Source organism: Dendrobates tinctorius, unplaced genomic scaffold (assembly GCF_039654945.1).
Source record: "Dendrobates tinctorius isolate UK_male_01 unplaced genomic scaffold, ASM3965494v1 ptg000154l, whole genome shotgun sequence".
Classification (NCBI taxonomy): domain Eukaryota; kingdom Metazoa; phylum Chordata; class Amphibia; order Anura; family Dendrobatidae; genus Dendrobates; species Dendrobates tinctorius.
The window spans coordinates 6,996,577-7,007,470 of record NW_027361821.1 but is presented as its reverse complement, the minus strand read 5'-3'; positions in this window follow the sequence as shown (position 1 = coordinate 7,007,470).

The following is a 10,894-nucleotide window of genomic DNA, read 5'->3' as shown; positions in this document are numbered from 1 at the left end:
TCGGAACTGCCACCTCACCAGAGCAGAAAACATCCGACCACCAATGAGCAGACACCACATCACGGACATGCTCAGTCAGGTGAACTATGGACTTAGACTCCCAAGCTTCAGACTGCACTTGCATCTCGCTGGTTACTATAGACTTGGCTGGAGAGCCAGCAGTAATCAAACGAATATCATGAGCCTGAGCAAGACGCGCAGCGGCCAGGCCAGAATGGGAGACCACAACACCAGATAATGCTTGGGATATATCCTGTGCTGAGGGAGAGTCCTGATGCCTAACAGCTTCTCTCTCCACCGTTATTTCAAATAATTTAGTACATGCATCATTCAATTAATTTCCCATAGTTTCTTTATTTCATCTTTTACTAAAGTTCTAAATTGTTTAACTAATCCTCTCTTTCTCACCGGACACAATATTGTTTCAGGCAGGTGTGGACAAATCATTGGTGCAACCTGTGTGGCCACACAGGGGCCCAGGAGGTAAAGGGGCTCACTTCTACCTCTAAAGCAGGTGTTACAGGGGTACATTCACTATTTGAACATATTGTTATATATTTTGATAAATATTTATAAATATTGTTAAAAAGCATCAAAGTTGTCTACATGGTTCGGGTCTAGAGTTGAGCGAAACAGGTCGGTCAGATTCAAAAGTCGCCGACTTTCGCCAAAGTTGGGTTTCATGAAACGAAACACGACCACAGTGTGAATTTGGCCATGCAGTCGGCGACCCAAGCATCAAAGTCGGTTTTCGCCGAATGCTTGCACGTGACTTTTTTGAGCCAATGAGAGAAGCGGAGCGGAGCTGAAGTGGGAGAGAGAGAGGGAGAGGGAGAGACAAAGAGAGAGGGAGAGGGAGAGAAGAGAGAGAGAAGAGAGAGAGATTTCACCGCCTCAGGGGTTAAAATTCATGCCAGGTGTGTTTACAGTCCTCCACTCACTGCCGACTTTTCTCCCCATGCATTGGGTTTCGTGTTTCACAACTTTTCCCTATAGTCAGCCGATTTAATTCGACTCGACTTTTGAGAAAGTCGGGTTTCATGAAACCCGACTCGACCCTAAAAAAAGCAAAGTCACTCATCTGTATTCAGGACACTTCCTTACAAAGATAGAGATAATAAACGTATCTGACGTTTTTGTGTAGAGTTATAGAACTTTAAATATTCAAAGTCCTAAGTATTAAAAAAAAAGACATCCCTTCTAAAGGAAGCTTGACGGTCATTAGAGATCATTTGTGGAATGATCCAAATTTGACAAATGCAAAGAATAGTTTTTTATTTCAAAATCGGTTAATATTTTGAATAAATATTCTTATAGGTCTGAGCAGGATTTTTACTTGCAACTAGAGAAGAGCGACATTGCCTTTTTTCGGGTCGAGTCGGGTTTCATGAAACCCAACTTTCGCAAGTCAGGTCGAACGCATTCGGCCGATTATCATGAAAAGTCGAAGGCCGACTGAAACACGAAACCCAATGCAAGTCAATGGGGAGCAAAAGTCGGCAGTGAGTGGAGGACAGGAAACACACCTACAGTGCCCATTTTAATGCCAAAAACATCAATTCTTATTACTTAAGCTTGTCAACCTTAATTTACTTTATAATAATAGTTAGGCATTGAAAACTGGGGGTTATTTGGCTAAAGTTGTGGGGGAGGTAGGGCTGGCTCCAGATTTTCATGGGCCCAGGGCCAAAGAGTGTCACTGGGCTCCTTTAACACATGCCACAATTCATGATCCTCTGATACGGCAGAGAAATAGCAGTATAGTACAAAGAAAAATACTTCACTTCTTACATCACATGACTGATATCCATTTTAAATTCACCAATAGCTCCAAAAATGGACAGTATATTACTCCATACAGTATTATGGCCACCGCATAGTGCGCCATACAGAGTAACGAGGCCCATATATTTCTCCATACAGAATCATTGGTCCCATATAACGTTCGATACAGTATATGATGAGCTCCACATAATGCTACAGTAGATGGTGGTCTCCATGGATGAAGCTCCACTGTCTTATGGGCCCAAATAGTGCTCCATATATAATCTGCCCCATTTACAGTGCTCCAGTATACGATGGGCCCCATGGATGATGCTCCAGTGTCTTATGGGCCCAAATAATGCTCCATATATAATGGGCCCCATTTCTAATGCTCCAGTGCATAATGGGCCCTGTAAATGCTGCTCCAGTGTCTGATGTCCACCTTTGGAATGCTCCAGTGTACGGTGGGCCCCATATATCATTCTCCAGAGTATAGCGCTCCCCAAAAATTGCTCCCAACCTTTAAAACAATTAAATAAGTCTCCTCGCTAGGGAATCCCTGTGCTCTGGACTCCTCGTCATCCCCATCTTCCATCTCTCTGCATTTGGACTGTTTAGGCAGAGGGTGTACAGACGTGATGTCATCGCGCTCTCTGATCAGAATGTCACTGATAGGAAACAGCACTTACCAAGTACAGGTAAAGGAACTGAACGACTGTGTCTGTCATCTTTCTCCTGTGCCTGGCGCACGGCTCTGCTACATCCTGCACTGCACACCATTTACCAACTCTTTCATCTGCCCTGCGACTACGGCCTTACCTGTGCAGGGCTTCTACATCTTAGCTGCACCACAGCATCTAGCTACAGGTAGCGTCACGTATCATTCACCTATATTCGTTATTCACCCCTTTACATGGACGCCCAGGGCCACGGACCGGGTCACCACCACCGTGACACATCCCTCTGAGACACCAGCCCGGTACCGATTAACCCCACTGGCCTGGCTGGCGACCCACACTCCATGTCAGATTCATCTTGGACTGGGGAATTCACGATTTGACTTGATAACCCAGGCATGGTATGTGAGAAAGAGCTACATGGACTAATGTGACTAAGTGTGGCCTGCTGCATCATTCACTTTTGGTGGGGGTGAAGGACAGAAGGATAGGTGTTGTTTCTGACCAGATGCCTCCACTGACGACTCAGTGCTTTTATTTTTTGAAGCTTTAGAAGAGGAGGTGATAGAGCTGGAGGCTGTGTCAGCAATGGAAGCCAAAGCTTGTTCCTGAAGCTCCGGCTTTAAAAGCGGTTAACCTACTCCCAGAAAAGGGAGCCTTCGAGGCCTTGTGGAGCCAGATGATGACGCAGGATCAACACCTCCTGCCTTAGGTGCTATTGTGCTTTTGTCACTAGCAGAAGATGCACCACTACCACCATCAGTACCAGCTGGCAACCCCCACCGACGTTCACGGCCTCTTCCACCATACTTCCTCATTTTTGGGAAAATGTACCCAAAATACCACCAGCTATAGGGTACTGTAAAACAAAGTACAAGGTGTATATAGTATTGGGGAGAATTTGAATCTCCCTAGAGATTTTAGGAGGTTGAACAATTATCTCAGGCCCACTATAGATTACACCTCAATTTAAAAGGCTGAAATTGGCTGATGCATGACAAACTACAAGGTGTTTATAGTATTGGGTAGAGTTGAGCGAAACAGGTCGAAAAAATTCAAAAGTCGCCGACTTTCGCCAAAGTCGGGTTTCATGAAACAAAACCCGACCTTAGCTTGAGGTCGGCCACGAGGTTGGCGACCATCGTGCCAAAGTCGCGTTTCAAAAGATGCTTTTGCGCCCTTTTTCAGCCAATCAGGAAGAACGGACACTGTGGGCAACGTGATGACATGCAAGTGATTGGCTTGCTTTGTGTGGCGTCACAGGGGGTATAAAAGGGTGTGCACGCCGACCGCCATGTTACTTATGCTGATCTCAGAATAGGGAGAGCTGCTGCTGATTCTGTAGGGAGAGGGGAGGCTATATTTTGGTGCATCAGCTCTGTTGGTTATTAGGCTGCCTTTTAAGGCTCCCTGATAACTGCATTGCTGTTTTCACACTGCTGAGCAAACTGCTTTTTTCAAAGCAATCCAAATTTTATTGTTTTGTCCTGGTGAGTTACTGAGCATTCATTTTTTCACACACCGTACAGAGTACCATGTACCGGCTGTTATCACGGCCAAATTGAAGCTATCTGTGTGTGAATCTGTAAGAAAAAGCCGAGGAGTTTGTCCGTTCTTACAGACCTACACTCTAGAGAGATTCCAATTCTGCCCAATTCTATATACACCTTGTAGTTAGTCATACACTAGGCAATTTCTGCCTGTCACATTGCGGTGTAATCTGTCCTGGGCCTGAGACAATAGTTCAGCGTCCTCCAATCTACAGTGAGATTCAAATTCTCACCAATACTATATACAGCTTCTGTCTTCTCATACACCAGCCAATTTCTGTCTGTCACATTGCGGTGTAATCTATACTGGGCCTGAGACAATAGTTCAGCATCCTCCAATCTACATTGAGATTCAAATTCTCACCAATACTCTATACAGCTTTTGCATTCTCATTAGAGTTGAGCGATACCGTCCGATACTTCAAAGTATCGTATCGGATGGTATCGGCCGATCTTTAAAAAAAGTATCGGTATCGCCGATTCCGATACCGGAAGTCCCATTCAAGTCTATGGGACTTCCGGTATCGGAATAAGAAAAACCCTTTCCTGCCCTTGTACAGCCTCTCTGGGGTCTGTACGGGCCTTTCGGGGGGCTGTGCCGGCCTGCCAGGGGGTCTGTGCAGGCTCCGGTGGTCTGTGCCGGCCTGCCGGTGGTCTGTGCAGGCTCCGGGGGGCTGTGCCGGCCTGCCGGGGGGCTGTGCCGGCCTGCCGGTGGTCTGTGCAGGCTCCGGGGGTCTGTGCAGGCATCGTCCGATGGGACTACAAGTCCCATCGGGCGATGCCTGCTACCATGACAGTGATTGACACATTAGCCAATGATGGGACAGTAGTAGTCCCATCATCCGGCTAATGTGTTAAATGTAAAAAAAAAAAAAAAATTACATGCTACATACATACTACATGCATACTACATACATGCTACATTCATACTACATACTACATACATGCTACATTCATACTACATAAATACTACATATATACTACATGCATGCTACATACATACTGCATGCTACATACATACTGCATGCTACATACATACCACATATATACTACATACATACTACATGCATGCTACATGCATGCTACATGCTACATACATAACACATATATACTACATGCATGCTACATACATACTGCATGCTACATACATACCACATATATACTACATACATACTACATGCTACATACATACTACATATATACTACATACATACTACATACATACTACATGCATGCTACATGCATACCACATATATACTACATGCATGCTACATACATACTACATGCATGCTACATACATACTACATGCTACATACATACTACATATATACTACATGCATGCTACATACATACTACATGCTACATACATACTACATATATACTACATGCATGCTACATACATACTACATGCTACATACATACTACATATATACTACATGCATGCTACATACATACTACATGCTACATACATACTACATATATACTACATGCATGCTACATACTACATGCTACATACATACTACATATATACTACATGCATGCTACATACATACTACATGCATGCTACATACATACTACATGCTACATACATACCACATATATACTACATACATACAATACATTCATACAATACATACATAGACATACAGTACATATAACATAGAGTAACATACTTACCAATACTTGTCACATTGTTCCCCGAAGCCATTGTCTTTTCCGGGATAAATATTAACATAACAAACCACAAAAATACTCACCCACGATCCGAAGCAGTCCAAGAGTGTGTACCACGACGATCTTGGGTAGAGAACTGCAGCATCAGATGATGCTGCCGTTCTCTACGGGCTGCAGGAATCCAATGACGGAAGGTAGGTATCCTTCCGCACTGTATTCCTCCGCCACTTAAAAAAAAAAAAGTCCCTAGTCTCACTTTATGCCATTGCTGTGTGGGAAATTCCCACACAGCAATGGCATAAAGTGAGACTAGGGACTTTTTTTTTTTAAGTGGCGGAGGAATACAGTGCGGAAGGATACCTACCTTCCGTCATTGGATTCCTGCAGCCCGTAGAGAACGGCAGCATCATCTGATGCTGCAGTTCTCTACCCAAGATCGTCGTGGGACACACTCGTGGACTGCTTCGGATCATGGGTGAGTATTTTTGTGGTTTGTTATGTTAATATTTATCCCGGAAAAGACAATGGCTTCGGGGAACAATGTGACAAGTATTGGTAAGTATGTTACTCTATGTTATATGTACTGTATGTCTATGTATGTATTGTATGAATGTATTGTATGTATGTAGTATATATGTGGTATGTATGTAGCATGTAGTATGTATGTAGCATGCATGTAGTATGTATGTAGCATGCATGTAGTATATATGTAGTATGTATGTAGCATGTAGTATGTATCATGCATGTAGTATATATGTAGTATGTATGTAGCATGTAGTATGTATGTAGCATGCATGTAGTATATATGTAGTATGTATGTAGCATGTAGTATGTATGTAGCATGCATGTAGTATATATGTAGTATGTATGTAGCATGTAGTATGTATGTAGCATGCATGTAGTATGTATGTAGCATGCATGTAGTATATATGTGGTATGTATGTAGCATGCATGTAGCATGCATGTAGTATGTATGTAGTATGTATGTAGTATATATGTAGTATGTATGTAGCATGTATGTAGTATGTATGTAGCATGCATGTAGCATGCAGTATGTATGTAGCATGCATGTAGTATATATGTAGTATGTATGTAGCATGTAGTATGTAGCATGCATGTAGTATATATGTAGTATGTAGCATGTAGTATGTATGTAGCATGCATGTATTATATATGTGTTATGTATGTAGCATGTAGCATGCATGTAGCATGCATGTAGTATGTATGTAGTATATATGTAGTATGTATGTAGCATGTAGTATGTATGTAGCATGTATGTAGTATGTATGTAGTATATATGTAGTATGTATGTAGCATGCATGTAGTATGTATGTAGTATGTATGTAGCATGCAGTATGTATGTAGCATGTATGTAGTATGTATGTAGTATATATGTAGTATGTATGTAGCATGCATGTAGTATGTATGTAGTATGTATGTAGCATGCAGTATGTATGTAGCATGTATGTAGTATGTATGTAGTATATATGTAGTATGTATGTTGCATGTAGTATATATGTAGTATGCATGTTGCATGCATGTAGTATATATGTAGTATGTATGTTGCATGTAGTATATATGTAGTATGAATGTAGCATGTATGTAGTATGTAGTATGAATGTAGCATGTATGTAGTATGCATGTTGTATGTATGTAGCATGTAATTTTTTTTTTTTTTTTTTTTTTTACATTCAACACATTAGCCGGATGATGGGACTACTACTGTCCCATCATTGGCTAATGTGTCAATCACTGTCATGGTAGCAGGCATCGCCCGATGGGACTTGTAGTCCCATCGGACGATGCTTGCACAGACCCCCGGACATCAGCACAGCCCCCCGGCAGGCCGGCACAGCCCCCCGGCAGGCCGGTACAGACCCCCACAGGGTGCACAGCCCCCCGGCAGGCCGGCACAGCCCCCCGGCAGGCCGGTACAGACCCCGGGCAGTCCACACAGCCCCCCGGCAGGCCGGTACAGACCCCGGGCAGTCTACACAGCCCCCCGGCAGGCCGGCACAGCCCCCCGGCAGGCCGGCAGAGACCCCGGAAGGCCCGAAATGACGGCGCATCATGATGCGCACACACCGCGCATCATGATGACGTCAGGCCGTCAATCAACTGAACTTCCGATTCCGATGCCGAATTCCGATATTGAAAAAATATCGGAAGTCGGTATCGGAATTCCGATACAGCAAGTATCGGCCGATACCCGATACTTGCGGTATCGGAATGCTCAACACTAATTCTCATACACCAGCCAATTTCTGCCTGTCACATTGCGGTGTAAACTATACTGGGCCTGAAACAATAGTTCAGCGTCCTCAAATCTACATTGAGATTCAAATTCTCACCAATACTCTATACAGCTTTTGCCTTCTCATACACCAGCCAATTTCTGTCTGTCACATTACGGTGTAATCTATACTGGGCCTAAGACAATAGTTCAGCATCCTCAAATCTATAGTGAGATTCAAATTCTCACCAATACTATATACACCCTCCACCTTGTCATACACCATCCAATTTCAGCCTGTTACATTGAGGTGTAATCTCTACTGGCCCTGAGATACTAGTTCAGCGTCCTCAAATCTCTAGTGAGATTCAAATTCTCACCAATACTATATACACCTTCTACCTTGTTTTAGAGTACCATATAGCTGGTGGTATTTTGGGTACATTTTCACAAAAATGAGGAGGTATGGTGGAAGAGGCCGTGTGCGATATACTGCCATATTGTGCGTCTGCCATTATATAGCAGCAGTTTAACACCTCTGCACAGTGGACCTCGGGCGGCAAACGCACTTCCTATTATTTTATATTTAGTGCTTTCCGCCGTCCCTAACATTATACTAGCGCCAGGGTCTGGCTAGTAATGGCGGACCTGCAGCAGCTACAGCGGTACATTCGGCAGCTGGAGAGCAGGTTGGCGGCTATTGAGAGATCAACCTCAGCAGCAAATGCTACTATGGCCCTGCCCAGACAGTCGCAGAGGCTGTCTCGCATGTGCACACATCCACACCTGTGCCGACAATGTCCTGCCTCCCATTGCCCGATAACTTTTCTGGTGACAGCGCCACCTGCAGGGGTTTTGTGAGCCAGTGTTCTATTCAGCTTGTTATTGGCCGCGCAATTTTCTACAGAGCGGGCGAAAGTGGGGTTTATCGTCTCCCTCTTGTTGGGCAAGGCGTTAGAATGGGCCACGCCGTTGTGGGAGCGTGGTGACCCCGTGGTTCTTGGCGCTGCTCAGTTCCTAACCTTTCTAAAACAGGTCTTCTTGGGACCACGGGTCACTCACGACACCTCTCTACAGTTATTAGCTTTAACACAGGGCTCCCTCTCGGTTAGCCATTACGCCGTCCGTTTTTGGACACTTGCTTCCGAGTTGGAGTGGCCTGATAAAGCACTCGTTCCTGTGTTCTGGAGGGGTTTGGTGGGGTATGTCAAAGATGCCTTAGCTACCAGGGAGGTCCCTGTAACTCTGGAGAAGCTGATTGCTATCTTCACCTGCATTGATCTCCATTATACGGAGTGTGGGTTAGAGCGAGCTCAATCCAGACAGAAGGTTAGGTTGGCTCCAACCTTCTCTGTACCTCTTGTACCCACGGAGGTGTCTAGCACCGGCTCCAAGTCGAGTCCGGCGCGAAGCTTTGCACGCTGTTACCAATGTCGACAGTTTGGTCATCCGGCTAACAGGTGCCCACAATGCTCGAAAAAACGAGCACGTACCATGGTAGTAGGTGGGGGCTACCTGATATGAAACCCTTTTCCCCCAAACCTGTATTCCGGGGGACGTTAGATAGCGGTGCTTCCACCTGGGAGGTAGATGTCACAGTGGACTACGGGGCAGAAGGAAACTTCATGTCCTCGTCCTTTGCCCAAAAGCACGCTATTCCGCTGGCACTACTGCCCCATCCCTTGACCATCAGGGTGGTTGATGGTGCGCCTTTACCATCTCAGGTTACACACCAGACAGCACCTCTTGGTTTCTCAATCACACCCTCTCATCATGAGTCGTTGTCCCTGTTCATTTTGCCAGATGGCATCGACCAGGTGCTTCTTGGACTTCCGTGGCTCCATTACCATTCCCCTCATATAGATTGGTCTTCGGGGAGTATACTGGGTTGGAGCAAGGACTGTGAGGGAAGGTGCCTGAGGGGCAGTGTTCAAGTAGCATCCACGGAGGTGCCCGTGGATCTTTCCGTGCTCCCTGGACACTACCGGCAGTACGCGGACGTCTTCTCCAAAAAATTAGCGGAGACGCTTCCGCCGCACCGTCCTTACGAATGCCCGATAGACCTATTGCCAGGCGTGGAGCCTCCTAGAGGTCGCATGTACCCTCTATCTCTCCCGAAGACAGAGGCCATGTCACAATATATCCGGGAGAACCTGGCAAGAGGGTTTATCAGAAAATTGGTGTCGCATGCTGGTGCAGGGTTCTTCTTCGTGCAGAAGAGCGCAGAGTTGCGTCCCTGCATTGACTACAGAGGTCTCAACGCCATTACTGTAAAAAACAAATACCCTCTTCCTTTGATCTCTGAGTTGTTTGACAGGTTGCGAGGGACCCGGATATTTACGAAATTAGATCTACGGGGGCGTGCAACCTGATCCGCATACGCGAAGGAGATGAGTGGAAGACAGCCTTTAATACTAGGGATGGCCCCTATGAGTATCTGGTCATGCCCTTTGGCCTCTGTAATGCGCCTGCTGTCTTCCAGGACTTCGCAAATGACGTATTTCGTGATATGCTCTCTACCTCGGTGGTGGTCAATCTGGATGACATCCTCATCTTTTCTCCAGATGTGGCTTCTCATCGGAGAGACGTCTGCAAGGTCTTCGACTGTTTGTGGGCAAACTCTCTCTTCGCCAAGCTGGAGAAGTGCCAGTTTGAGCAGGAGTCCTTGCCGTTCCTGGGCTATATCATCTCGGCCCAGGACTAGGCTATGGATTCTGCCAAATTGCAAGTAGTGATGGACTGGCAGGAGCCCCAGTCTCTAAAAGCAGTGCAGCGATTTTTGGGGTTCGTTAACTATTACCACCAGTTCATTCCCCACTTCTCCACACTGGTAGCTCCTTTGGTCGCTCTCACCAAGAAAGGAGCCAATCCAAAGGTTTGGTCAGAGCAGGTCTCCACGACCTTTTCATCTCTGAAAACCCATTTTGCTGGTGCTCCCATCCTCCACCATCCCGATGTGGATAAACCCTTTATCCTAGAGGTAGATGCCTCGTCTG